A 27,191-nucleotide genomic window follows, 5' to 3' on the forward strand; every position below is an offset into this window, starting at 1 on the left:
CTCAAGACGGGAGATGCAGTGGTTTCACCTAATTAATAGAAAGGAACACCATCAAACAAAATAAGGAGACAGAGGAATGTTCTGCCTCCAAAGAAAGAACAAGAAAATAAATCCCAGAAAAACCTTTGTGAAGTAGAAGTAATTTACTTCATTTAGAGTTCAAAGTAATGGGTATAAAAATGCTCATTGAACTTGGGAGAAGATGGAGGAACACAGCGAGAACTTCAAGAGTTAGGAAATATAAGCGAACAAGGCAGAGCCGAAGAATATAATAATTGAAATGAAAAAAATATGCTAGAGGGAATGAGAAGCAGATTAGATGTTACAGAAGAACTGAGCAGTGATCTTCCAGATCATTGCCGAATCAAAATATCAAAAAAAAAAAAATAAAAGAATTTAAAGATAGGATAGTTTAAAGGATTTCTGGGACAACATCAGTCATACAAATTATTTCATTGTAGGGGTTCCAGAAGGAGGAGAGAGGGAGAAGGGGGCATAAAATATACTTGAAGAAATAATGGCTGAAACCACTGCCACCCCCACCTCCCCCTGCCCACCAATTTGAGCAAGGAAAACAAATACTCAGGTCTAGGAGGCACAAAGTCCCAAACAAGATGAACCTAAAGAGATCCACATTGACACATATCATAATTAAAATGGCAAGAGTTAAAGAGAAATTTTTAAAGGCAGCCAGAATAAAACAAAGAGTCACATGCCAAGGAGCCTCTATAAAACTATGAGATGAGTTTTCAGCAGAAACTTTGCAGGCCAGAAGGGAAGAGCAAGATAAATTTAAAGTGCTGAGGGAGAAACTAAGAAATTAGGAATACTTATCTAACAAATTATCATTCAGAAATGAAGGAAAGATAAGTTTTCCCAGAGAAGCAAAAACAAAGGAGCATATCACCATTAAACTGGACTTACAAGAAATTTAAAAGGGTCTTCTTAAAGTGTAAAAGAAAAGACCACAACTATAAATAAGAGAATATCTGAAAGAAAAACTCATTGGTAAAGGCAAACATATAGTAATGTCAAAGGATTAGCTATTTAGAAAGCTAGTATGAAAGTAAAAAGGTGAAAGTCATAAAATCAACTATAAATACAATAAGTAGTTAAGGGATACACAAGATAAAAGGATTAAAGTATGATATAAAAACAATGGGATAGGAGAGTAAAATGTAGGGCTTTTATAATGTGTTCAAATTTAAGTGACTATCAGTTTAAAGTAAACTGCTGAGATATGTGAGCATTATGGTAACTTCAAACCAAAAACCTATAATAGATACAGAAAAAAGAAAGGAACCCACAAACCTTCAATTTGTAAAGAATACAATATCTATGAAGTGCAATAAAATGAAGCACAATAAAGTGAGATATGCCTGTACATTAAGAAGCCTTTGCTCAGAGAAGAAAACCATCAACAAAATGAACAAGCAACCTACTGAAAGAGATAAGATATTTGCTAATGACATGTCCAAGAAGGGGTTAATATTCAAAACATATAAAGAACTCAACAAACACTATTTTAAGAATAGGAAATAATCCAATTAAAAAAAGAGCAGAGGACCTGGATAGATATTTTTTTGAAGGAGACATACAGAAGACCAACAGACATTTGAAAAGCTGCTCAGCATCACTAATCATGAAATATCACCTCACACCTGTCAGAATGGCTTCTATCAAAAAGAAGTAAAAAGTATTGAAGAGAATACAGAAAAAATGTAACCCTTGTATACTTTTGGTGGGACTGTAATTTAATTGGTACAACCACTATAGAAAACAGTATGGAGGTTCCTCAAAAATTAAAAAATACTACTGTGGGATTAAACAATTGCACTTCTAGGTATTTATCCAAAGAAAACAAGAACACCAATTTGAAAAGATATATTCACTCCCATGTTCATTGCTGCTGCTGCTGCTGCTGCTGCTGGCAGCATGATTTAAATAGCCAAGAAATGGAAACAACCAAAGTATCCATGAATAGGTGAATAGATGTAGAGGTGGTACACACACACACATACAATGGAATATTATTCAGCCATAAAACTAATGAAATCTTGCCATTTGTGACAATATGGACAGACTTTCAGTTCAATTGAGTTCAGTTCAGTCGCTCAGTCATGTCTGACTTATTGTGACCCCATGGACTGCAGCACGCCAGGTTTCCCTGTCCATGACCAATTCTCGGAGGTTACTCAAACTCATGTCCATTGAGTTGGTGATGCCATCCAACCATCTCATCCTCTGTCATCCCTTTCTCCTCCTGCCTTCAATCTTTCCCAGCATCAGGGTCTTTTCAAATGAGTCAGTTCTTCGCATCAGGTGGACAAAGTATTGGAGTTTCACCTTCAGTATCAGTTCTTCCAGTAGATATTCAGGACTGGTTTGATCTCCCTGCAGTCCAAGCGACTCTCGAGTCTTCTCCAACACCCTAGTTTAAAAGCATCAGTTCTTCAGCACTCAGCTTTCTTTATAGTCTAACCCTCACATCCATACATGACTACTGGAAAAACCATAGCTTTGACTAGATGGACCTTTGTTGGCAAACTAATGGCTCTGCTTTTTAAATGCAGTCTAGGTTGGTCATAGCTTTTCTACCAAGGAACAAACATCTTTGACTTTCATTGCTGTAGTCACCATCTACAGTGATTTTGGAGCCCAAGAAAATAAAATCTATCACTGTTTCCATTGTTTCCCCATCTATTTGCCACGAAGTGATGGGACCAGATGCCATGATCTTAGTTTTCTGAATGTTGAGTTTGCAGCCAACATTTTTATTCTCCTCTTTCAGTTTCATCAAGAGACTCTTTAGTTCCTTGCTTTCTGCCATGAGGGTGCTGTCATCTGCATAGCCGAGGTTATTGATATTTGTCCCTGTAGCCTTGATTCCAGCTTGTGCTTCATCTAGTCAGGGATTTTGCATGATGTACTCTTCATATAAGTTAAATAAGCAGGATGACAATATACAGCCTTGACATACTCCTTTTCCTATTTGGGACCAGTCTGTTTTTCCATGTCCAGTTCTAACTATTGCTTCTTGACCTGCATACAGATTTCTCAGGAGGTAGATCAGGTGGTCTGGGTCTGGTATTCCCATCTCTTTAAGAATTTTCCACAGTTTGTTATGATCCACATAGTCAAAGGCTTTGGCATAGTCAATAAAGAAGAAGAAGATGCTTTTCTGGAATTCTCTTGCTTTTTCAATGATCCAGTGGATGTTGGCAATTTGATCTCTGGTTCCTCTGCCTTTTCGAAATCCAACTTGTACATCTGGAAGTTCATGGTTCGCATACTGCTGAAGCCTGACTTGGAGAATTTTGAGAATTACTTTGCTAGTGTGTGAGATGAGTGCAATTGTGCAGTAGTTTGAACATTCTTTGACATTGCCTTTCTTTGGGATTGGAATGAAAACTGACCTTTTCCAGTCCTGTGGCCACTGCTGAGTTTTTCAGATTTGCTGGGATATTGAGTGCAGCACTTTCACAGCATCATCTTTTAGGATTTGAAAGAGCTCAACTGGAATTTCATCACTCCACTAGCTTTGTTCATAGTGATGGTTTCTAAGGCCCACTTGACTTTGCGTTCCAGGATGTCTGGCTCTAGGTGAGTGATCACACCATTGTGATTATCTGGGTCATGAAGACCTTTTCTGTATAGTTCTTCTGTGTATTCTTGCCATCTCTTCTTAATATCTTCTGCTTCTGTTAGGTCCATACCATTTCTGTCCTTTATTGTGCCCATCTTTGCACGAAATATTCCCTTGGTATCTCTAATTTTCTTGAAGAGATCTCTAGGCTTTTCCATTCTATTGTTTTCCTCTATTTGTTTGCACTGATCACTGAGGAAGTCTTTCTTATCTCTCCTTGCTATTCTTTGCAAGTCTGCATTCTAATGGGTATATCTTTCCTTTTCTCCTTTGCCTTTCACTTCTCTTCTTTTCACAGCTATTTGTAAGGCCTCCTCAGACAACCATGTTGCCTTTTTTCATTTCTTTTTCTTGATCCCTGCCTCCTGTATGATGTCATGAATTTCAGTCCATAGTTCTTCAGGCACTCTGTCAGATCTAATCCCTTGAATCTATTTCTCACTTCCACTGTATAATTGTAAGGGGTTTGATTTAGGTCATACCTGAATGATCTAGTAGTTTTCCCTACTTTCTTCAATTTAAGTCTGAATTTGGCAATAAGGAGTTCATGATCTGAGCCACAATCAGTTCCTGGTCTTGTTTTTGCTGACTGTACAGAACTTCTCCATCTTTGGCTGCAAAGAATATAATCAGCCTGATTTCAGTATTGACCGTCTGATGATGTCCTCATATAGAGTCTTCTCTTACGTTGTTGGAAGAGGGTGTTTGCTATGACCAGTGCATTCTCGTGGAAAAACTATTAGCCTTTGTAGTGCTTCATTCCAGAGAAGGCAATGGCACCCCACTCCAGTACTCTTGCCTGGAAAATCCCATGGATGAAGGAGCCTGGTAGGCTGCAGTCCATGGGGTCGTTAAGAGTCGGACACGGCTGAGTGACTTCACTTTTCCTTTTCACTTTCATTGGAGAAGGAAATGGCAACCCACTCCAGTGTTCTTGCCTGGAGAATCCTAGGGACGGGGTAGCCTGGTGGGCTGCCGTCTCTGGGGTCGCACAGAGTTGGACACAACTGAAGCGATTTAGTGGCGACGGTGGCAGTGCTTCATTCTATACTCCAAGGCTAAATTTGCCTGTTACTCCAGGTATCTCTTGACTTCCTATTTTTGCATTCCAGTCCCCTATAATGAAAAGGACATCTGTTTTGAGTATTAGTTCTATAAGGTCTTGTAGCTCTTCACAGAACCGTTCCACTTCAGCTTCTTCAGCATTACTGGTCAGGGCATAGACTTGGATTACTGTGATGTTGAGTGGACAGACCTAGTGGGTATTAAGGTCTTCCCTGGTGGCTCATTAGTAAAGAATATGCCTTTCAGTGTACGAGACGTGGATTTGATCCCTGGGTCAGGAAGATCCCCTGGAGAAGGAAATGGCAACGCACTCCAGTATTCTTGCCTAGGAAATCCCATGGACAGAGAAGACTGGCAGGCTACAGTCCATTGGGTTGCAAGAGATAGATATGACTTACGAACTAAACTATCACCATCTTACCAGAGGGTATGATGCTAAGTGAAATAATTGAGAGAGAAAGACAAATAATGTATGATTTCACTGAGATGTGGAATCTAAACAAAACAAATGAACAAATGAAACAAAACAGACTCATAGGTACAGAGGGCAAACTGTGATTCCTGGAGGTGGTTTGGGAGATGGGCAATATATATTCAAAGGCAATATATGTGAATCTTCCAGTATAAAATAAAAAACACTACACGGGTATATAATATACAGCATAGAGAATATAGCCAATAATAATGTGAAAACTTTGTATAGTAACAGGATAACTAGACTTGTAGTGATCATTTTTTAGTGTATAAAAAATATTGAATCATATATATGCCCAAAGCTTATATAATATTGTAAGTCAATTATACTTCTATAAAGAAGAAAAGGAAGGAAAAGGAAATCCTGGCTCCTAAGCACTGCTGTTTTGCAAATCACCATTGAAGTTATGCTGGGTGAGTGCTTTGCCCTCTTTCTCTTTTCTTGTATTTTTAATATTAAAAGCACAAAATGTCATCTACTGCTTCTGCAATGTCACTTATTTGTTGTTATTGTTGAGTTGCTCATTCGTGTCCGACTCTGTGCGACTTCATGGCCTGCAGCACGCAAGGCTTCCCTGTCCTTCACCATCTCCCGGAGCTTTCTCAAACTCATGTCCATTGAGTCAGTGATGCCATCTAACCATCTTGTCCTCTGTCATTCCCTTCTCCTCCTGACTTCAACCTTTCCCAGCATCAGGGTCTTTTCTAATGGGCCGGCTCTTCACGTAAGGTGGCCAAAGTATTGCAGCTTCAGCTTTAGCATCAGTCCTTTCAATGAATATTCAGGGTTGATTTCCTTTAGGATTGGCTGGTTTGATCTCCTTGCAATCCAAGGGACTCTCAAGAGTCTTCTCCAACACCCCAGTTCAAAAGCATCAATTCTTTGGCTTTCAGCCTTCTTTATGGTCCAACTCTCACATCCATACATGACTACTGGAAAGACTATAGTTTTGACTATATGGACCTTTGTCAGCAAAGTAATGTCTCTGCTTTTTAATATGCTGTCTAGGTTTGTCATAACTTTTCTTTGAAGGAGCAAGTGTCTTTTAATTTCATGGCTGCAGTCACCATCTCCGTGATTTTGGAGCCCCCCAAAATAAAGTCTGTCACTGTTTCATTGTTTCTCCATCTATTTGCCATGAAGTGATGGGACTGGATGCCATGATCTTAGTTTTTTGATTGTTGAGTTTTAAGCCAACTTTTTCACTCTCCTCTTTCACCTCCATCAAGAGGCTCTTTAGTTCCTCTTCACTTTCTGACATAAGGTTGTTGTCATCTGCATATCTGAGGTTATTGATATTTGTCTCTATAGTCTTGATTTCAGCTTGTGCTTCATCCAATCTGGCATTTTGCATGGTGTACTCTGCATATATGTTAAATAAGCAGGGTGACAATATACAGCCTTAACATACTCCTTTCCCAATTTGAACCAGTCTGTTGTTCATTTTAAATGTCACTTAGAGTGGCACAATTTAAAATATTTTCCCTTTATTTTCTTTATAATAATTTTTGGGTTTCCTAAGAAGCATTGAAAGATAAATGAAAGGAATGGTGTATAAAATCCATCAATTTGTATTCATCATATCCTGGCTCCTCTGCCTTGATTAAGAGTCAGTTCAGAAAATCTTATCAGATTATATTTTTAAAATAAGGAAAGCATAGCAGTGAAACATATATTACCATATGTAAAATTAGATAGCCAGTGGAAATTTGCTGTATGATACAGAGCTGATGCTCTGTGACATCCTAGAGGAGAGGCGAGAGGGATGTTCAAGAGAGAGGGGACATACATATATTAATACCTATGGTCAATTCATGTTGATATATAGCAGAAACCAATACAATATTGTAAAGCAATTATCTTCCAATTAAAAATAAATAAGTTTAAATAAAAAAAGGAACAAAAAGAGAAATCCTCCAAGAAGAAGCCAAGTCGTTGGAACTCGTGAGGCATACTCGCAATGCTCAGTGTTTTATATTCCTTATATGAGAAGAAAATCACTTAGTTTTCTCTTTCTAAATCAGTTGCCAATGTTTGCCCAGCTTTATCATCTGCTTCACATTCCCTTATTGAGTGGCAAATTATGTGATAACAAGATTATATTGCTGTGGTTCCCAGGAAGTCCATGGAGGCAACACTTCATGCTTCTCTGAGTGGAGCCTAGGTAATTTGGGAATGGAATGGCATTGTTTAGTGGTAAAAAAAAATTATCTTTACAAAATGTGGCTTGATTTTAGATGATTTTAGGAGTCGTAGATTAGCTGACCATAAATGTACTGTGTAGGCATGAACCACGCTTCCCCCCCAACCCCCACTCTCTTTATTTTTTTGTATGTATCATTTTTAACATCTCCTGAATCCATGGATAACAGGTTCTTACATGAAGTGCTGAGTATGTCACTGAAAGCCCAGTGGAGTTAAGTGTGCAAAGTCAGTCTGAACATACGCTGTAATGGATTTGACCTCAAAGGGCACTACAAAGAGAAATTGCAGATAACCATCTGAACTGACTTCTGAAGCTTGTAGTTCTGACTCCCAAGATACAAAAAAGAAAAGTGAGACCAAACAGATTGGAATGAACAACTCTGAGATAGCAGGAATGTATATGAGTCTGATTTTGAAAAGTAAATAAAGCTAAATGAAAAATGATTTATTCTCTAGCCCTTTTAAATATTCTTTCTTTCATTCCCCCCAAATATCCTTGATATTTGACCAACCTAGATAGCATATTAAAAAGCAGAGACAATACTTTGCCAACAAAGGTCTGGCTAGTCAAGGCTATGGTTTTTCCAGTAGTCGTGTATGGATGTTAGAGTTGGACTGTGAAGAAAGCTGAGCACCGAAGAATTGACGCTTTTGAACTGTGGTGTTGGAGAAGACTCTTGAGAGTCCCTTGGACTACAAGGAGATCCAACCAGTCCATTCTAAAGGAGATTAGTCCTGGGTGTTCATTGGAAGGACTGATGCTGAAGCTGAAGCTCCAGTCCTTTGGCCACCTCATGCGAAGAGTTGACTCATTGGAAAAGACCCTGATGCTGGGAGGAATTGGGGGCAGGAGGAGAAGGGGATGACAGAGGATGAGATGGCTGGATGGCATCACCGACTCAATGGACATGGGTTTGGGTAAACTCCAGGAGTTGGTGATGGACAGGGAGGCCTGGCGTGCTGCGATTCATGGGGTTGCAAAGAGCTGGACATGACTGAGTGATTGAGTTGAACTGAACTGAAATATCCTTGAAGTACAGTAAATTATTTGCAACACATATTATACTTGACCACACTGATGCTCTGTTAAAATGAATATTTGATTAATATGTAAATATATATATATATGTAATATGAAATGACTGGAACTTTAGACTCTAAGCAAGTGATAGCACTATAGTGGTAACCTAGTTTTACTTACTACCTAAGCAAAAAGAGCCTTAACAACAGTGATTTAGGCCAAGACTTAAATGTTTCCTATTATGGTTATCTCACTAATTTATGGTTGGTTTTTAGTGCTAAAAAACATAAAATTGCAGATACTATGCAATGTTATAGCAAACATTTTTACTTTCTTTTTTTTTTTTTACTATTTTGCCATTTTAATATGCCATTAATAGAACATATACTTCTTCAACTACTGAGATCAGTTTGTATGTTTGCAGACCCTCAGTTACAGAAACACAAACATGCACACATAGCTCTCCATATTTGGACTGTTATTCAAATGGTGGTAGAAGATGGACTATAGAAATCATCAGATCAGATCAGTCGTTCAGTCGTGTCCGACTCTTTGCGACCCCATGAATCGCAGCACGCCAGGCCTCCCTGTCCATTACCAACTCCTGGAGTTCACTGAGACTCACGTCCATCGAGTCAGTGATGCCATCCAGCCATCTCATCCTCTGTCATCCCCTTGTCCTCTTGCCCCCAATCCCTCCCAGCATCAGAGTCTTTTCCAATGAGTCAACTCTTCGCATGAGGTGGCCAAAGTACTGGAGTTTCAGCTTCAGCATCATTCCTTCTGAAGAAATCCCAGGGCTGATCTCCTTCAGAATGGACTGGTTGGATCTCCTTGCAGTCCAAGGGACTCTCAAGAGTCTTCTCCAACACCACAGTTCAAAAGCATCAATTCTTCGGCGCTCAGCCTTCTTCACAGTCCAACTCTCACATCCATACATGACCACTGGAAAAACCATAGCCTTGACTAGATGAACCTTTGTTGGCAAAGTAATGTCTCTGCTTTTGAATATGCTATCTAGGTTGGTCATAACTTTCCTTCCAAGGAGTAAGCGTCTTTTAATTTCATGGCTGCAGTCACCATCCACAGTGATTTTGGAGCCCAAAGAAATAAAGTCTGACACTGTTTCTACTGTTTCCCCATCTATTTCCCATGAAGTGATGGGACCAGATTCCATGATCTTCGTTTTCTGAATGTTGAGCTTTAAGAAATCATAGAAATCATATGGATTATATAATTTCAGGTTTCTCTATTGTAATACGTACAAACATAAACATCCTCTATATAATAAGAGACAATGGAAATATCAGAGCAAAAAGTCCAGGTACCACAGAATACAGAGTTGTGCCAAATAAGGCAGAGACATATTAACCACCGGAGAAGGCAATGGAAGCCCACTCCAGTACTCTTGCCTGGAAAATCCCATGGACGGAGGACCCTGGTAGGCTGCAGTTCATGGGGTCTCTGAGTCAGACACGACTGAGCAACTTCACTTTCACTTTTCACTTTCATGCATTGGAGAAGGAAAGGGCAACCCACTCCAGTGTTCTTGACTGGAGAATCCCAGGGATGGGGGAGCCTGGTGGGCTGAGGTCTATTGGGTCACACAGAGTCGGACACAACTGAAGCAACTTAGCGGCAGCAGCATATTAACCACATATATTGATTGAACTTGAGGCTATAGTGACTTCTGACTTTTTTCTTTCATTTAGAATCATTTTTTTTTTTTAGTGGAATAGCTGAGTTTCCATGTGGAACGTTTTTGAGAACATTTGCTACCTAGAGAAATGTTGCAGCAATACATTCTTGTAAGTGTCAGATGATGTGCTAGTCATTACGGCTGCTATGCTGAACAGTTATTTCTAAACAATGCTTGCAAAATACTCTGCTGTGTAATTCCTTGGTGTAGTTACAGACCTACTGATGGCACTCTTTAGAAAAATGTTTCTTAACCATTAACTCCCAAGGTGAAGATGGAACAGATGACTTTCAAGTTGTCTTATATTGTTTTTCTCTTTTCTGCTACTTGGATTTTTCCCTCCTGGTGTTTAAAATCTGAGACTAGTGTAAATATAAGATCATATAAGAAATATGGTAGCTATGAGGAGCCACAGTTACTGGTATTCAGAATGTCAAGTTGTAAACCAGCAAGTTTGCATGTTTGTTCAATAATAATGTATAGCCAAAACACCGTGCATGCTGTTGTTTAACACCTGAACTTATTCTTGCTAAAATAAACAGATAAATGGTAACCTGGAATAAAGGGAATGTATGATATAACTGCATTCAGAAATATTCAATACTATAACACAAACATATTTACCACTAACATTGTTTGGAAAGTCTCTGTGTTTCTCCTACTAGTTTTGGAGACTCAGAGCAAAGAATAGACAGTAGGTAGAGAAGCATCTCAAAATGATGGTTTGTGTTTTTTTTTTTTTTGCCTGTCTGAGAATAAAGCAGCTCAGTTCCAATCATTATCATGTTGCTTGTTTTTAAAAGTGCTTTCTGCTGTTTTATGGAACACACCAAGCTGAGTGCAGCAGCCTGCATAATGCTGTGCCATGGGGTGCGAAGTTGAAGCCATCGAACACTCTGAATTTCCCCAGTGTATCTCAGTGGAAGAACCCCTTGTGGTAAATGCATGTGAACCGTTCCACTGAGAAAATGCAATGTTCAATAGCTCTCTGAGTTTCTCATTTTATACCTATGGAGAAAAGACTCAGTGGCTGCCTGTAGCGTTTCATTGTGACGTACACACAGATGGTCTAGTTCAAGGTTCTTTAAAAGGCACACAGGGGAAGAAGTTATGTTTCTGCTTATTTTTCCTATATATATGTATTTCTTCCTCTTTATATATATTTGCGTAATTAGTCAAATATGATATTCTAATTTTAATGTAGGTAGAATACATGAAAACTGTCAATTATTCTGAAGAAACAGATATGAGGACTGACCTATGCCAGTTACTCAAGCAATGTATATACAGTAACTTGTTGTATTTTTGTAGTCTCTTTTAGGTAAATGCTGAGATTGGTTCATATCTAAGCCTATAATAAGAACATTAGACAGAAAGTTGCAACTTGCACTATAAGCATTTTCTAAATGCTTTTTCTGGGGACTGACTAAATTCACCCTCTTTTAAAAAAATTAAATTGAAGTATAGTTGATTTACAAGGTTGTGCCAATCTCTGCTATATAGCACAGTGACTTGGTTTTACATATACATGCATTCTTTTTAAAATATTATTTTCCATTATGGTTTATCCCAGGAGATTGGATATAATTCCTTGTGCTATCCAGAAGGGCCTTGGTGTTTATGCATCCTATATATAATAGTCAACCAAGCCACATGCCCAGTCCATCCCTCTCCCTCCTCATCCTCCTTGGCAACCACAAGTCTGATCTCTTATGTCTGTGAGTCTGTTTCTGTTTTCTAGATAGATTCATTTATGCCATATTTTAGATTCCATATTTTTAGGCTGGTGAAAAAGTAATTGCTGTTTCAGACTGTGAATTTTAATTCTTTATAAATAGACTCAAACACATCTTTAATAATCAAAATAGGAACCATTGCAATCAACACATTTTGTCAACAAGAAATAAGTTTGTTTCTTCCTGTAGTGTAGAAATCCATGCCTCCAGATTTGATGAACTCTTGGAAAGCATTTCTGCCTCCTGCTGGTTGTGGAAGTATTTTCCCTGCAAAAAAAGGTCAAGATGCTTAAAGAAGTGTTAGTAGTTGATGAGAGGTAAGGTGAATATGGATGAGGCAAAATTTCATAGTACAATTCATTCAGCTTTTGAAGCATTGGCTGGGCAATGTAGGATCAGATGTTGTCGTGGAAAAGAATCAGGCCAGCTTTCAGTTGACCAATGCCGGCTGCAGGTGTTGCAGGTTTTGATGTATCTTGTCGATTTGCTGAACGTATTTCTCAGATGTGATGGTTTCATTGGGATTCAGAAAGCTGTAGTGGATCAAATAGGAGCAGACCACCAAACAGTAACCATGACCTTTATTTGGTGCAAGTTTGGCTTTGGGAAGTGCTTTGGAGCTTCTTGGTACAATCACTGAGCTAGTTGTCACCAGTTGTCATATAAAATCCACCCTTCATCATATATCACAATCCTATCAAGAAATGGTTCATTGTTGTTGCCTACAATAAGAGATGATACTGAAAAATGATGATTTTTTTTTTTTTTGATTTGTGATCAGCTCATGAGGCACCCACTTACTGAGCCCTTTCACCTTTCCAATTTGCTTCAAATACCAAATGACCACCATAGAATGATCAACTTCAAGTTCTTGGGCAACTTCTCCTGTAGTTTTGAGAGTATCAGCTTCAGTGATCCTCTCAATTAGTTGTTGTCAATTTCCAATGGCCGGCCACTTTACTCCTCACTTCAAGACTCTCATCTGCTTTGTAAAACTTCTTGAACCACCACTGTACTATATGTTTATTAGCAGTTCCTGAGCCAAAGTGTTGATAGTGTGAGTTATGGCTGCTGCTTAACGACCCATTTTGAATTTGAATAAGAAAATTACTCAAATTTGCTTTTTGTCTAGCATCATTTCTCCAGTCTAAAATAAATATAAAATAACAGCAAATAATGTCATTGGCAAAAATATATAAAGTGAGAGGTGCACATTAAAATGATGTATAACATAACTGGATTTATTTAAGAGTGTATTCCAATATCAAAGAGCAAATTTCAACAATGCAAAATTGCAATTACTTTTACACAAACCTATATATAAGTGATGTCATATGATATTTGTCTTTCTGTTTCTGAATTACTTCACTTAGTATGATAATTTAATTTACTCTCTTGAAGAAATTTTTAGTGAGTACCTCATTCTGTGAAATCTAAAATAGAGGAATTAGGAGCTTCTCTGGTGGCTTAGACTGTAAAGAATCTGCCTGCAATGTGGGAGACCTGGGTTTGATCCCTGGATTGGGAAAATCCCCTGAAGGAGGGCATGGCAACCCACTCCAGTATTCTTGCCTGTAGAATCCCCATGGACAGAAGAACATGGCAGGCTACAGTCCCTGGGGTTGCAAAGAGTCAGACACAACTGAGTGACTAAGCACAGCACAGCACAGCGGAAAGATAACTATATTTAAATAATATGTACAATATTTTAAAATCCTTCAAAACGTTAGGAAAAGTCTTTGGAATAATCAGATAACTTACATTTCATAGCGTATCTGTTAAATGAACAACTCTTGAGTGGAAAAATATCCCTGATTGTTTGTAAGCTGTTTTTTTTTTTTGGCAAATGATTTGTTTTCCCATAATTATATCTGTGTCCAGCCTTATACATTGCTTTCAGTGGATTTTTGAAATGAATTTCAAAATGAAATGCAGTAAGATGAATTTCTATTTTAATTAGGTGGAAAAATGTTCTCAGCTGGAAGCAGAGGAATTGTATGTAGATAACTAGTTTTCTCACAAGAAAAGTGTGAATGGATATACATTATAGGATATGTAAGTGGAATCTTCTGAATGTAAACTATGAATATTACTTGCATTACTTTCATTTGCTTTAAAACATAAAATCATAACAACTAAGACTGAGGATAGAAGAGGATAAATGAATGTACAAACATTGTAAAAGTGGGTACAGTCTTAAATGGGGAGCCCTAATTGTGGTATAGCAAGTAATTTCACTAAGTCCATTCCTTTTAGAAAAATAAGCTTCTATTCCTTATGTAATTATTAAAATGGAAAAATAAAATAAGAAATGTGAAAAAGGCATTTAGATTTTGACTGTCTATGTCAACACAAAACAAACATACTGCTTGGCCTAGATTGTGATAAATAACTAGTTAGAGGGTTGCGTGCATGCCTATTTAGTTACTTCAGTCATGTCAGATTCTTTGTGACCCAGTGGACTATAGTCCACCAGGCTCCTCTGTCTTTGGGGTTCTCCAGGCAAGAATACTGGAGTGTGTTGCCATGCCCTCCTCCACGGGATCTTCAGGACCCAGGATCGAACCTGGGTCTCTAATGTCTCCTGTGCTGACAGGGGGGTTCTTGACCACTAGCGCCATCTGGGAAGTCTAGTTAGAGGGATAGTTTTTTTTTTTTTAAGTTATTTATTTTTAACTGGAGAATAATTACTTTATAATATTGTGTTGGTTTCTTCCACATATCAACATAATCAGCCATAGGTATACATATGTCACTTCCTAGAGGGATAGTTTTGGATTCACTAAACCGTTATTTTTGCATTGTTCAGACAATAAATTCTATGTAAATGGGAAATACAGATAAGTTATTATACAAAGTACTTGGCAATATTTTGAAAATATATCACAAACATAAAGAGAGTAGGTTTTTCCTCCTTTTGGAGAAGAATGTTCCAAAATAGAAAAATGATGAGAGTGAGATTCTTACATGGAGAAGAAATTTAACTTGAAACTCTCTTCAAGTAAAGTTGAGATTTGGGTATATTCATATGGAAATTTCCTTGATGCCAGTTGCAGAGATATTAAGCACAATTTTAGTCATCATTTATGAAGTGAATGATAATATGCTAATAGATTATTTTTAAGCCAAGATTTGTTAAAGAAAGAAAGAAATAACACTTCAAACAATGTTGAATTGAAAAAATGTCCATACAAAAATTGAATGATATTTGCTTAGTAAAAGTAAAAGGTAATAGACTCAAGGAAATAAAAATAAAATAAAAATCCAGGTCGCCTGAATAGGAATGATCTTTATAGAAAAAAATTGGGTGTCAGAGTTGACGACAAGTATTTTCAGATGTATAAATATATTTGACTCCTTTTGGATTGACCTGATTATTGAATAAAACAATTAAATAGATTTCTGAATAAAAGTACAAATTAAACTCATTATTGTGGAGCTATTGTTAGACAAAAAAATTGCCAGCATATTCCTAGGTTATGTTAAGAATAGATGTGAAAAGAATAGAGTGGAAAAAATCTTTCTCGATATTAGTCAGACAGTTATTGAGATATTATTCTACATCTTGTTTTCTGTGCTTTAAAAGTTAATTCAGACAAAGAAGATTAAGGTTTTAAAAGCATTCCATTGTTTAAGGTTAGAAAAGGGTCAAGTGAATTGGAATGTTAAGTGATGTACAGTTTTTATGAGGTATATGTATGGTAATTGTTTCTGACATTCATACACTGAACTATTCATTACTCAATAACACATTTATGGAAGCCTAACACACTGGTACTTTGCCAACTATTGTATAGGATCCAGAAAAGTCTTAGCAGTCCCTGCTGTAGAAGGAATTTGTAATATAGTCATGGGCTTCCCAGGTGGCTCAGATGGTAAAGAATCTGCCTGCAATGCTGGAAACCTGGGTTCAATCCCTGAGTCAGGAAGATCCCCTGGAGAATAGATGGCAACCCATTTCAGTAGTCTTGCTTGGAGAATCCCATGGACAGAGGAGCCTGGCAGGCTACAGTCCATGAGGTAGCAAAGAGTCAGACACAACTGAGCAACTAACGCTTTCACACTTTACCTCATGGAAGACCAATATAATAGGCATAGATAGTTAACAAGGCAAAATATAGCTGTGCATTATTGATGATAAGGGCAGTTGAATTTAGGAAGGGATATGGGTGTCATTTGCAGGAGGGGGCTTCTTGGATTTATGAAGATTTGCTTGAATTTGTAAAATGAGCAAGATTTAGATAGGGCAGCAAGGCAAGAATGTTTTGTTGAGAGACACAGGCAGGGTGAGAATGAGAAAGGCAAAGGAGCACTGGGATGGCAGGAGTGCAAAATGTTTGTGTTGGTTTCAGCCTGATGTAGATACAGTTCTTAATTCTGAACACGTCATATTTGTTTCACTGGAAATCAAAACATTGTGCTGTTAATAGAAATGTTAACGATGTTGAAGTTTAAAGGAGGGAAATCCTGGTTTTAGTATTTCAGAATTGGAAATAACCTTAAATACTGTGAGTCAGCTTCTTATTTTACATATTAATCTTAGAGAATTGTTAGTTGGCAATGGTGATATCACCCAATTTGTTAGTTCTAGGATGAGGACTAACAGCCTGATATCCTGATCTAGGTTAGTGTTCTTTCTGCTAAACCCTGCTGGGCTTTCTTGTATAAAATGAAAAGAAAACTTTGATCTTGTTTTTAAGGCTTCTTTGATAATATTTAAACAAAAGTGAGATTTTTATGATTCCAAGCCTTAGAAAAAGTTTCTGATGAAATATGCAAGCAATTGCTTATCATGGGTGTTCATGGATTTGATTCATTGAGATTGCTGAGGGGTGAAAGTTCCTGTGTGGTTAGTGATAATCTTAATCAGTCTGAGAGCTGTCATCAGAGCAAAGAAAAATGAGTTTTAGATTTTCTTTATTGATACACATTGACCTTTTAACCCTACTGATTGACAAAGCCACCAAAATGGACGTTCTTTCCTGTATGGCTCCCGGCCCTGGCTGTGTTCCACAATTCTGTCAAGGGGGTTCTAACATTCTGCTAAAACTGCCACTTTTCGCCAGCCGACAATATGCTTGTCTGCCCATTAATGCTTCAGAAAGTGGTTAATAAGCTCCCCCACCCCTCCCTGAAAAAAAGGAGGAGGTCCAAATCATTCATAAATGCACAAGGATGAACTGCTTTGGTCCAGTAGCCCCATGGGCACCTACCCCCAGCTAAAATGTAGACTGAATTGTTCTCATGATTGTGGAAATCTTGCAGGTATAAAAGAAATTGCAAATTTTCATGTCACTTATTAATGTCTGCACTTATAATTTTAATGTTATTTTTTATAATTCAGATTGTATTTGTGTTAATAATGTCAAACATTATACTAGGACTCATTCCCTCTTGAGCCTGTCCATCTGTTATATTGTTAGAATGACCTTCCTTGTTTCTTCTTCACTTGTAGAATTTTTCCCTTGGTTGAATTAAAAAAAAGAAAAGAATAAAGCAGCCTTCTGCCTTCTTTCATTTAAAGTGACTAAGGAAGAACTTCAATTTCATATACATAGGTAGAGAATGGTTTTCCTCACAATACATACCATACATTAATTGATACTTTAGTCTACCCAGGGCATTGTATATGTTGTATTAAAAGGGATGAAAATGAAAGGTCATCATTGTGAAAAGACACAGAGTGAATGGATGCAGGAATAATTTTTAAAATATTTAAAACTTTTAAAAGATCAGAGTAGCCATATTTTTAAATGTCTACAAGATATTGTTTCCTTTTTAATAAGATTAAGTAGTTTGAAATCTTCTAATACTGAACGATGTAAGAATGTAAGAATTGCTATTTTTTAAAATTCATTTCAATTGACTAAATACTTGTCTGCTTTATATTCTCAGTAGATGTGATAATAGCCATAATTATTTAAAGTAAAAAGCGAAAACCTGTTAAATAGATGAGATGGTGTCACATAAAAGTTATAGATTAAAGATAAAATAGCATACATGAAAAAGATTTTGCAATTTAAAAATGTGTACATTTAACTTATTGGTATTATATATATATAAGTTAGATTCAGTTTCAGAATATTTTTCTAATCATACTTTTCCCCTGATGTTTTAAGACCACCTTGTAATAATTCTTCTTTGCAATGATCATATGTTCCTCCTTCTTCCTTTCATCTGCTTTTCTTCCTATCTTTTGCATTATTTTTACCTTTTAAAGCTATGAGTGTTTGTTCTCTGTGAATTGTTCTACTGCTTATGGGGTCTTTACCCTCTTACCCAACAAAGTATTACCACCAATATCCTAAAGGATGATTTTAATCTCTTTGAGTAAGGTTGCAATGTTTTAATTTAAAATTTTGTCTTTATTATATCATTTTTTAACAGGCATTTTGATTTCATTTGTGAATATCCATTGAATTTCACTAAAGTGATGGGTACAGCTGGAGAAGGGGAGTATGTTTTGGTGAATTTGAACATCTTTAAAATTATATTAGACATTATATGTTTAACAAAATACATTTTAGAGCTTGAAGAATAGAACTGATTTTCAGGAAAGCTGTGAAATTAGGACATCCTGGGAGGTCTGGCAATGCCAAAGAATGCTCAAACTACCACACAATTGCACTCATCTCACACACTAGTAAAGTAATGCTTAAAATTCTCCAAGCCAGGCTTCTACAATATGTGAACCATGAACTTCCAGATGTTCAAAGTGGTTTTAGAAAAGGCAGAGGAACCAGAGATCAAATTGCCAACATCTTCTGGATCATCAAAAAAGCAAGAGAGTTCCAGAAAAACATCTATTTCTGCTTTATTGACTATGCCAAAGCCTTTGACTGTGTGGATCACAGCAAACTGTGGAAAATTCTGAAAGAGATGGGAATACCATCTGATCTGCCTCTTGAGAAATCTCTATGCAGGTCCAGAAGCAACAGTTAGAACTGGACAAGGAACAACAGACTGGTTCCAAATAGGAAAAGCAGTACGTGAAGGCTGTATATTGTCACCCTGCATATTTAACTTATATGCAGAGTACATCATGAGAAATGCTGGGCTGGAAGAAGCACAAGCTGGAATCAAGATTGCCGGGAGAAATATCAATAACCTCAGATATGCAGATGACACCACCCTTATGGCAGAAAGTGAAGAAGAACTAAAGAGCCTCTTGATGAAAGTGAAAGAAGAGAGTGAAAAAGTTGACTTAAAGCTCAACATTCAGAAAACAAAGATCATGGCATCCAGTCTCATCACTTCATGGCAGATAGATGCAGAAACAATGGAAACAGTGACAGACTTTTTTTTTGGTTGGGGGGGAGGGCTCCAAAATCACTGCAGATGGTGACTGCAGCCATGAAATTAAAAGACGCTTACTTCTGGGAAGAAAAGTTATAACCAACCTAGACAGCATATTAAAAAGCAGAGATATTACTTTGCCAACAAAGGTCCATCTCGTCAAGTCTATGGTTTTTCCAGTAGTCATGTATGGATGTGAGAGTTGAACTAAGGAAAACTGAGCATCAAAGAATTGATGCTTTTGAACTGTGGTGTTTGAGAAGACTCTTGAGAGTCCCCTGGATTTTTAGTAAGTAAATCCAACCAGTCCATCCAGGAAATCAGCCCTGAATTTTCCTTGGAAGGACTGGTGTTGAAGCTGAAACTCCAATACTTTGCTACCTTATGTGAAGAGCTGACTCACTTGAAAAGACTCTGATGCTGGGAAAGATTGAAGGCCAGGAGGAGAAGGGGACAACAGAGGATGAGATGGTTGGATGGCATCACCAACTCAATGGACATGAGTTTGAGTAAACTCTGGGAGTTGGTGATGGACAGGGAGGCCTTGGCATGCTGCAGTGCATGGGGTCGCAAAGTGTTAGACACAACTGAGGGACTGAATTGAACTGAACTGGAAGGTCTGGATATCAGAGGCAATTTTAGAGGTTCTGATTCTTTTGTAACCCATAGATAGTAGTCACAGTGATTTTGTGTATGGTACAAACTCACTTCTTATTGTCTATCTCCCTCATTTAGGCTTGAACTTTGATCTAACTTGTAGTGGAATTAAAGATGAGTGTGCTGTCTGACTCATGTAGGAGAGTTAGTTAGGAACAACAAAGGAAATTAAATAGACATTTTCATGTCAGCTCTTTGGTAACCTGTGACTGTCCTACTAAATTGGGTATTTTTATTTGTGAAGAGCTGTTATAGTGGTATTCTTTCATGCATTCTTCTAGTTGTTTATTAATGTAAAATATTTATTGTGGACTTACTATAAGTATACAATCAAGTTATTGTGGACTTACTATAAATAAATTACTGTTCAAGGTGCAAGGAATACAGTAATGAAAAGAGGGGCATGGTTGTAATCTGACAGGAATATCCTTATTCTTGCTCCTTTGGGTTTAAGTTATGAGGGCTAGGGAGATGATGAGGATTCAATTGTTACAGGGGGTCATTTTTATCCAAAACTGTGACAAATTCTATGGAACCACCCATTTAGTATGTTTGATTTATTTCACAATTTTAGTAATTACTATGTTAAATTTACCTTTTTCTTGCCTGGCTACATTGTCAACCACAGATTCCTGGAACTTCAAATATAAATGTACTACAGTTTGAAATTTTAATATATTATATGGAATCACATATGAGATTATTTCTATTATATTTAGTTTATAGAGAAGAAATTATTTTTCATTGCTGGAAAATTTACAAACAATGATGACTAAAGTGTTCTGGCAGTGGATAAAAAGAATTACTTGAATTTGTTGATGCATTTAGAATCCACTAAAAGATTGCATTTTAATGATTTTTAGTTTCCCTCAAAAACTTTATTTTTTTTTAATATTGAGTTTAAAAAAATTATTTATTTTAATTGGAGGCTAATTACTTTACATTATTGTAGAGGGTTTTGCCATACATTGACATGAATCAGCCATGGGTGTATGTGTTCCCCATCCTGAACCCCCCTCCCACCTCCCTTCCCATCCCATCCCTCAGGGTCATTCCAGTGCACCAGCCCTGAGCACCTTGTCTCATGCATCAAACCTGGACTGGCGATCTGTTTCACATATGATAATATACATGTTTCAATGCTATTCTCTCAAATCACCCCACCCTTGCCTTCTCCCACAGAGTCCAAAAGACTGTTTTATACATCTGTGTGTCTTTTGCTGTCTCGCATATAGGATCATTGTTACCATCTTTCTAAATTCCATATATATGTGTTAGTATACTGTATTGGTACTTTTTGTTTTGACTTACTTCACTCTGTATAATAGGCTCAAGTTTCATCCACCTCATTAGAACTGATTCAAATGCATTCTTTTTAATATCTGAGTAATATTCCATTGTGTATATGTACCACAGCTTCCTTATCCATTTGTCTGCTGATGGATATCTAGGTTGCTTCCATGTCCTGGCTATTATAAACAGTGCTGCGATGAACATTGGGGTACACGTGTCTCTTTCAATTCTGGTTTCCTCGGTGTGTATGCCCAGCAGTGGGATTGCTGGGTCATATGGCAGTTCTATTTCCAGTTTTTTAAGGAATCTCCACACTGTTCTTCATCGTGGCTGTACTAGTTTGCATTCCCACCAACAGTGTAGAGGGTTCCCTTTTCTCCACAACCCTCTCCAGCATTTATTGTTTGTAGACTTTTGGATAGCAGCCATTCTGACTGGCGTGAGATGGTACCTCATTGTGGTTTTGATTTGCATTTCTCTGATGAGTGATGTTGAGCATCTTTTCATGTGTTTGTTAGCCATCTGTATGTCTTCTTTGGAGAAATGTCTGTTTAGTTCTTTGGCCCATTTTTTGATTGGGTCATTTATTTTTCTGGAGTTGAGCTGCAGGAGTTGCTTGTATATTTTTGAGATTAGTTGTTTGTCAGTTGCTTCATTTGCTATTATTTTCTCCCATTCTGAAGGCTGTCTTTTCACCTTGCTTATAGTTTACTTCATTGTGCAAAAGCTTTTAATTTTCATTAGGTCCCATTTGTTTATTTTTGCTTTTATTTCCAATATTCTGGGAGGTGGGTCATGGAGGATCCTGCTGTGATTTATGTCGGAGAGTGTTTTGCCTGTGTTTTCCTTGAGGAGTTTTATAGTTTCTGGTCTTATGTTTAGATCTTTAATATATTTTGAGTTTATTTTTGTGTATGGTGTTCGAAGGTGTTCTAGTTTCATTTGTTTACAAGTGGTTGACCAGTTTTCCCAGCAACACTTGTTAAAGAGGTTGACTTTTTTCCATTGTATATTTTTGCCTCCTTTGTCAAAGATAAGGTGTCCATAGGTGTGTGGATTTATCTCTGGGCTTTCTATTTTGTTCCATTCATCTACATTTCTGTCTTTGTTCCAGCACCATACTGTCTTGATGACTGTGGCTTTGTAGTAGAGCCTGAAGTCAGGCAGGTTGATTCCTCCAGGTCCATTCTTCTTTCTCAAGATTATTTTGGCTATTTGAGTTTTTTTTTGTATTTCCATACAAATTGTGAAATTATTTGTTCTAGTTCTGTGAAAAAACCATTGGTAGCTTGATAGAGATTGCATTGAATCTATAGATTGCTTTAGGTAGTATACTTATTTTCACTATATTTATTCTTCCAACCCATGAACATGGTATATTTCTCCATCTATTGGTGTCCTCTTTGATTTCTTTCATCAGTGTTTTATAGTTTTCTATATATAGGTCTAAACCATAGCCTTGACTAGATGGACCTTTGTTGGCTAAGTAATGTCTCTTCTTTTTAATATGCTGTCTAGGTTGGTCATAACTTTCCTTCCAAGGAGTAAGCGTCTTTTAATTTCATGGCTACAATCACCATCTGCAGTGATTTTGGAGCCCCCGCAAAAATAAAGTCTGACACTGTTTCCACCGTTTCCCCATCTATTTTCCATGAAGTGATGGGACCAGATGCCACGATCTTCGTTTTCTGAATGTTGAGCTTTAAGCCAACTTTTTCACTCTCCTCTTTCACTTTCATCAAGAGACTTTTTAGTTCCTCTTCACTTTCTGCCTTAAGGGTGGTGTTATCTGCATATCTGAGGTTATTGATATTTCTCCTGCAATCTTGATTCCAGCTTGTGCTTCTTCCAGCCCAGCATTTCTCATGATGTACTCTGAATAGAAGTTAAATAAGCAGGGTGACAATATATAGCCTTGATGTACTCCTTTCCTATTTGGAACCAGTCTGTTGTTCCACGTCCAGTTCTAACTGTTGCTTCATGACCTACATATAGGTTTCTTAAGAGGAAGGTCAGGTGGTCTGGTATTCCCATCTCTTGAAGAATTTTCCACAGTTTATTGTGATCCACATAGTCAAAGGCTTTGGCATAGTCAATAAAGCAGAAATAGATGTTTTTCTGGAACTCTTTTGCTTTTTTGATGATCCAGCAGATGTTGGTAATTTGATCTCTGGTTCCTCTGCCTTTTCTAAAACCACCTTGAACATCTGAAAGTTCATGGTTCACATATTGTAGAAGCCTGGCTTGGAGAATTTTGAACATTACTTTACTAGTGTGTGAGATGAGTGCAATTGTGCGGTAGTTTGAGCATTCTTTGGCATTGATTTCTTTGGGATTGGAATGAAAACTGAACTTTTCCAGTCCTGTGGCCACTGCTGAGTCTTCCAAATTTGCTGGCATATTGAGTGCAGCATTTTCACAGCATCATCTTTTAGGATTTGAAATAGCTCAACTGGAATTCCATCACCTCCACTAGCTTTGTTCATAGTGATACTTCCTAAGGCCCACTTGACTTCACATTCCAGGATGTCTGGCTCTAGGTCACCATCATGATTATCTGGGTCGTGAAGCTCTTTTTTGTACAGTTCTTCTGTGTATTCTTGCTACCTCTTCTTAATATTTTCTGCTTCTGTTAGGTCCGTACCATTTCTGTCCTTTACTGAGCCCATCTTTGCATGAAATGTTCCTTTGGTATTTCTAATTTTCTTGAAGAGATCTCTAGTCTTTCCCATTCTATTGTTTTCCTCTATTTCTTTGCATTGATCGCTGAGGAAGGCTTTCTTATCTCTCCTTGCTATTCTTTGGAACTCTGCATTCAGATGCTTGTAGCTTTCCTTTTCTCCTTTGCTTTTTGCTTCTCTTCTTTTCACAGCTATCTGTAAGGCCTCCTCAGACAGCCATTTTCTTTTTTGCATTTCTTTTCCATGGGGATGGTCTTGATCCCTGTCTCCTGTACAATGTTATGAACCTCCATCCATAGTTCATCAGGCACTCTGTCTATCAGATCTAGTCCCTTAAATCTATTTCTCACTTCCACTGTATAATCATAGGGATTTTATTTAGGTCATACCTGAATGGTCTAGTGGTTTTCCCCACTTTGTTCTATTTTGATTTGAGCCACAGTCTGCTCCTGGTCTTGTTTTTGCTGACTGTATAGAGCTTCTCCATCTTTGGCTGCAAAGAATATAATCAATCTGATTTCAGTATTGACCATCTGGTGATGTCCATGTGTTGAGTCTTCTCATGTGTTGTTGGAAAAGGGTGTTTAGTATGACCAGTGCGTTCTCTTGGCAAAACTCTATTGGTCTTTGCCCTGCTTCATTCTCTAGTCCCAGGCCAAATTTGCCTGTTACTCCTGGTGTTTCTTGACTTCCTACTTTTGCATTCCAGTCCCCTATAATGAAAAGGACATCTTTTTTGGGTGATAGTTCTGAAAGGTCTTGTAGGTCTTCATAGAACTGTTCAACTTCAGCTTCTTCAGCGTTACTGGTTGGGGCATAGGCTTAGATTACCGTGATATTGAATGGTTTGCCTTGGAAATGAACAGAGATCATTCTGTCATTTTTGAGATTGCATTCAAGTACTGCAGTTTGGACTCTTTTGTTGACTATGATGGCTACTCCATTTCGTCTAAGGGATTCCTGCCCACAGTAGTAGATACAATGGTCATCTGAGTTAAATTCACCCATTCCAGTCCATTTTGGTTTGCTGATTCCTAGAATGTCAACATTCACTCTTGCCATCTCCTGTTTGACCACTTCCAATTTGCCTTGATTCATGGACCTGACATTCCAGGTTCCTATGCAATATTGCTCTTTACAGCTTTGGACCTGGCTTCTATCACCAGTCACATCCACAGCTGGGTATTGTTTTTGCTTTGGCTCCATCCCTTCATTCTTTCTGGAGTTATTTCTCCACTGATCTCCAGTAGCATATTGGGCACCTAGCGACCCGGGGAGTTCCTCTTTTAGTATCCTATCATTTTGCCTTTTCATTCTGTTCATGGGGTTCTCAAGGCAAGAATACTGAAGTGGTTTGCTATTCCCTTCTCCAGTGGACCACATTCTGTCAGTCCTCTACACCATTACCCTCCCGTCTTGAGTGGCCCCACTTGGCATGGCTTAGTTTCATTGAGTTAGACAAGGCTGTGGTCCATGTGATCAGATTGGCTAGTTTTCTGTGATTTTGTTTCAGTGTGTCTGCCCTCTGATGCCCTCTCACAACACCTACCATCTTACTTGGGTTTCTCTTACCTTGGACGTGAGGTATCTCTTCACGGCTGCTCCAGCACAGCGCAGCCACTGTTCTTTACCTTGGGCAAGGTATATTCATTTATTAGCTCTAGAAATTTTCTGGTGGAGTCTTTAGGGTTTTCTATGCAGAGGATCATGTCATCTGCAAACAGTGAGAGTTTTACTTCTTCTTTTCCAATCTGGATTCTTTTTATTTCTTTTTCTGCTCTGATTTCTGTGGCCAAAACTTCCAAAAATACGTTAAATAGTAGTGAGAGTGGGCACCCTTGTCTTGTTTCAGACTTTAGGGGAAATGCTCTCAATTTTTCACCATTGAGGATAATGTTTGCTGTGGGTTTGTCATATATAGCTGTTATTATGAGGTATGTTCCTTCTATTCCTGCTTTCTGGAGGGTTTTTATCATAAATGGATGTTGAATTTTGTCAAAGGCTTTCTCTGCATCTTGTGAGATAATCATATGGTTTTTAGTTTTCAATTTGTTAATGTGGTGTATTACATTGATTGATTTGTGGATATTAAAGAATCCTTGCATCCCTGGGGTAAAGCCCACTTGGTCATGATGTATGATCTTTTTAATACGTTGTTGGATTCTGTTTGCTAGAATTTTGTTGAGGATTTTTGCTTCTATGTTCATCAGTGATATTGGCCTGTAGTTTTCTTTTTTATGTGGCATCTTTGTCTGGTTTTAGTATTAGGGTGATGGTGGCCTCATAGAATGAGTTTGGAAGTTTACCTTCCTCTGCAATTTTCTGGAAGAGTTTGAGTAGGATAGATGTTAACTCTACTCTAAATTTTTGGTAGAATTCAGCTGTGAAGCTGTCTGGTCTTGGGCTTTTGTTTGCTGGAAGATTTCTCATTATAGTTTCAATTTCCGTGCTTGTGATGGGTCTGTTAAGATTTTCTATTTCTTCCTGGTCCAGTTTTGGAAAGCTATACTTGTCTAAGAATTTGTTCATTTCTTCCAAGTTGTCCATTTTATTGGCATGTAGTTGCTGATAGTAGTCTCTTATGATCTTTTGTATTTCTATGTTTTTTCTTGTGGTCTCTCCATTTTCATTTCTAATTTTGTTGATTTGATTCTTCTCCCTTTGTTTCTTGATGAGTCTGGCTAATGGTTTGTCAATTTTATTTATCCTCGCAAAGAACCAGCTTTTAACTTTGTTGATTTTTGCTGTGATCTCTTTTGTTTCTTTTGCATTTATTTCTGCCCTAATTTTTATAATTTCTTTCCTTCTACTAGTCCTGGGGTTCTTCATTTATTCCTTTTCTAGTTGCTTTAAGTGTCAGTTCAGTTCAGTTCAGTTGCTCAGTTGTGTCTGACTCTTTGCAACCCCATGAATCGCAGCACGCCAGGCCTCCCTGTCTATCACCAACTCCTGGAGTTCACTCAGACTCATGTCTATCGAGTCAGTGATGCCATCCAGCCATCTCATCCTCTGTCGTCCCCTTCTCCTCCTGCCCCCAATCCCTCCCAGCATCAGAGTCTTTTCCAATGAGTCAACTCTTCGCATGAGGTGGCCAAAGTACTGGAGTTTCAGCTTTAGCATCATTCCTTCCAAAGGACACCCAGGGCTGATCTCCATTAGAATGGACTGGTTGGATCTCCTTGTAGTCCAAGGGACTCTCAAGAGTCTTCTCCAACACCATAGTTTAAAAGCATCAATTCTTTGGCGCTCAGCCTTCTTCAGAGTCCAACTCTCACATCCATACATGACCACATGAATAACCATAGCCTTGGCTAGATGTAGAGTTAGGTTATTTTTTTGACATTTTTCTTGTTTCTTGAGGTATGCCTGTATTGCTATGAACTTTCCCCTTAGCACTGCTTTTACAGTGTCTGATAG

This window comes from Bos taurus, chromosome 9 (genome assembly GCF_002263795.3).
Source record: "Bos taurus isolate L1 Dominette 01449 registration number 42190680 breed Hereford chromosome 9, ARS-UCD2.0, whole genome shotgun sequence".
Taxonomy (NCBI): domain Eukaryota; kingdom Metazoa; phylum Chordata; class Mammalia; order Artiodactyla; family Bovidae; genus Bos; species Bos taurus.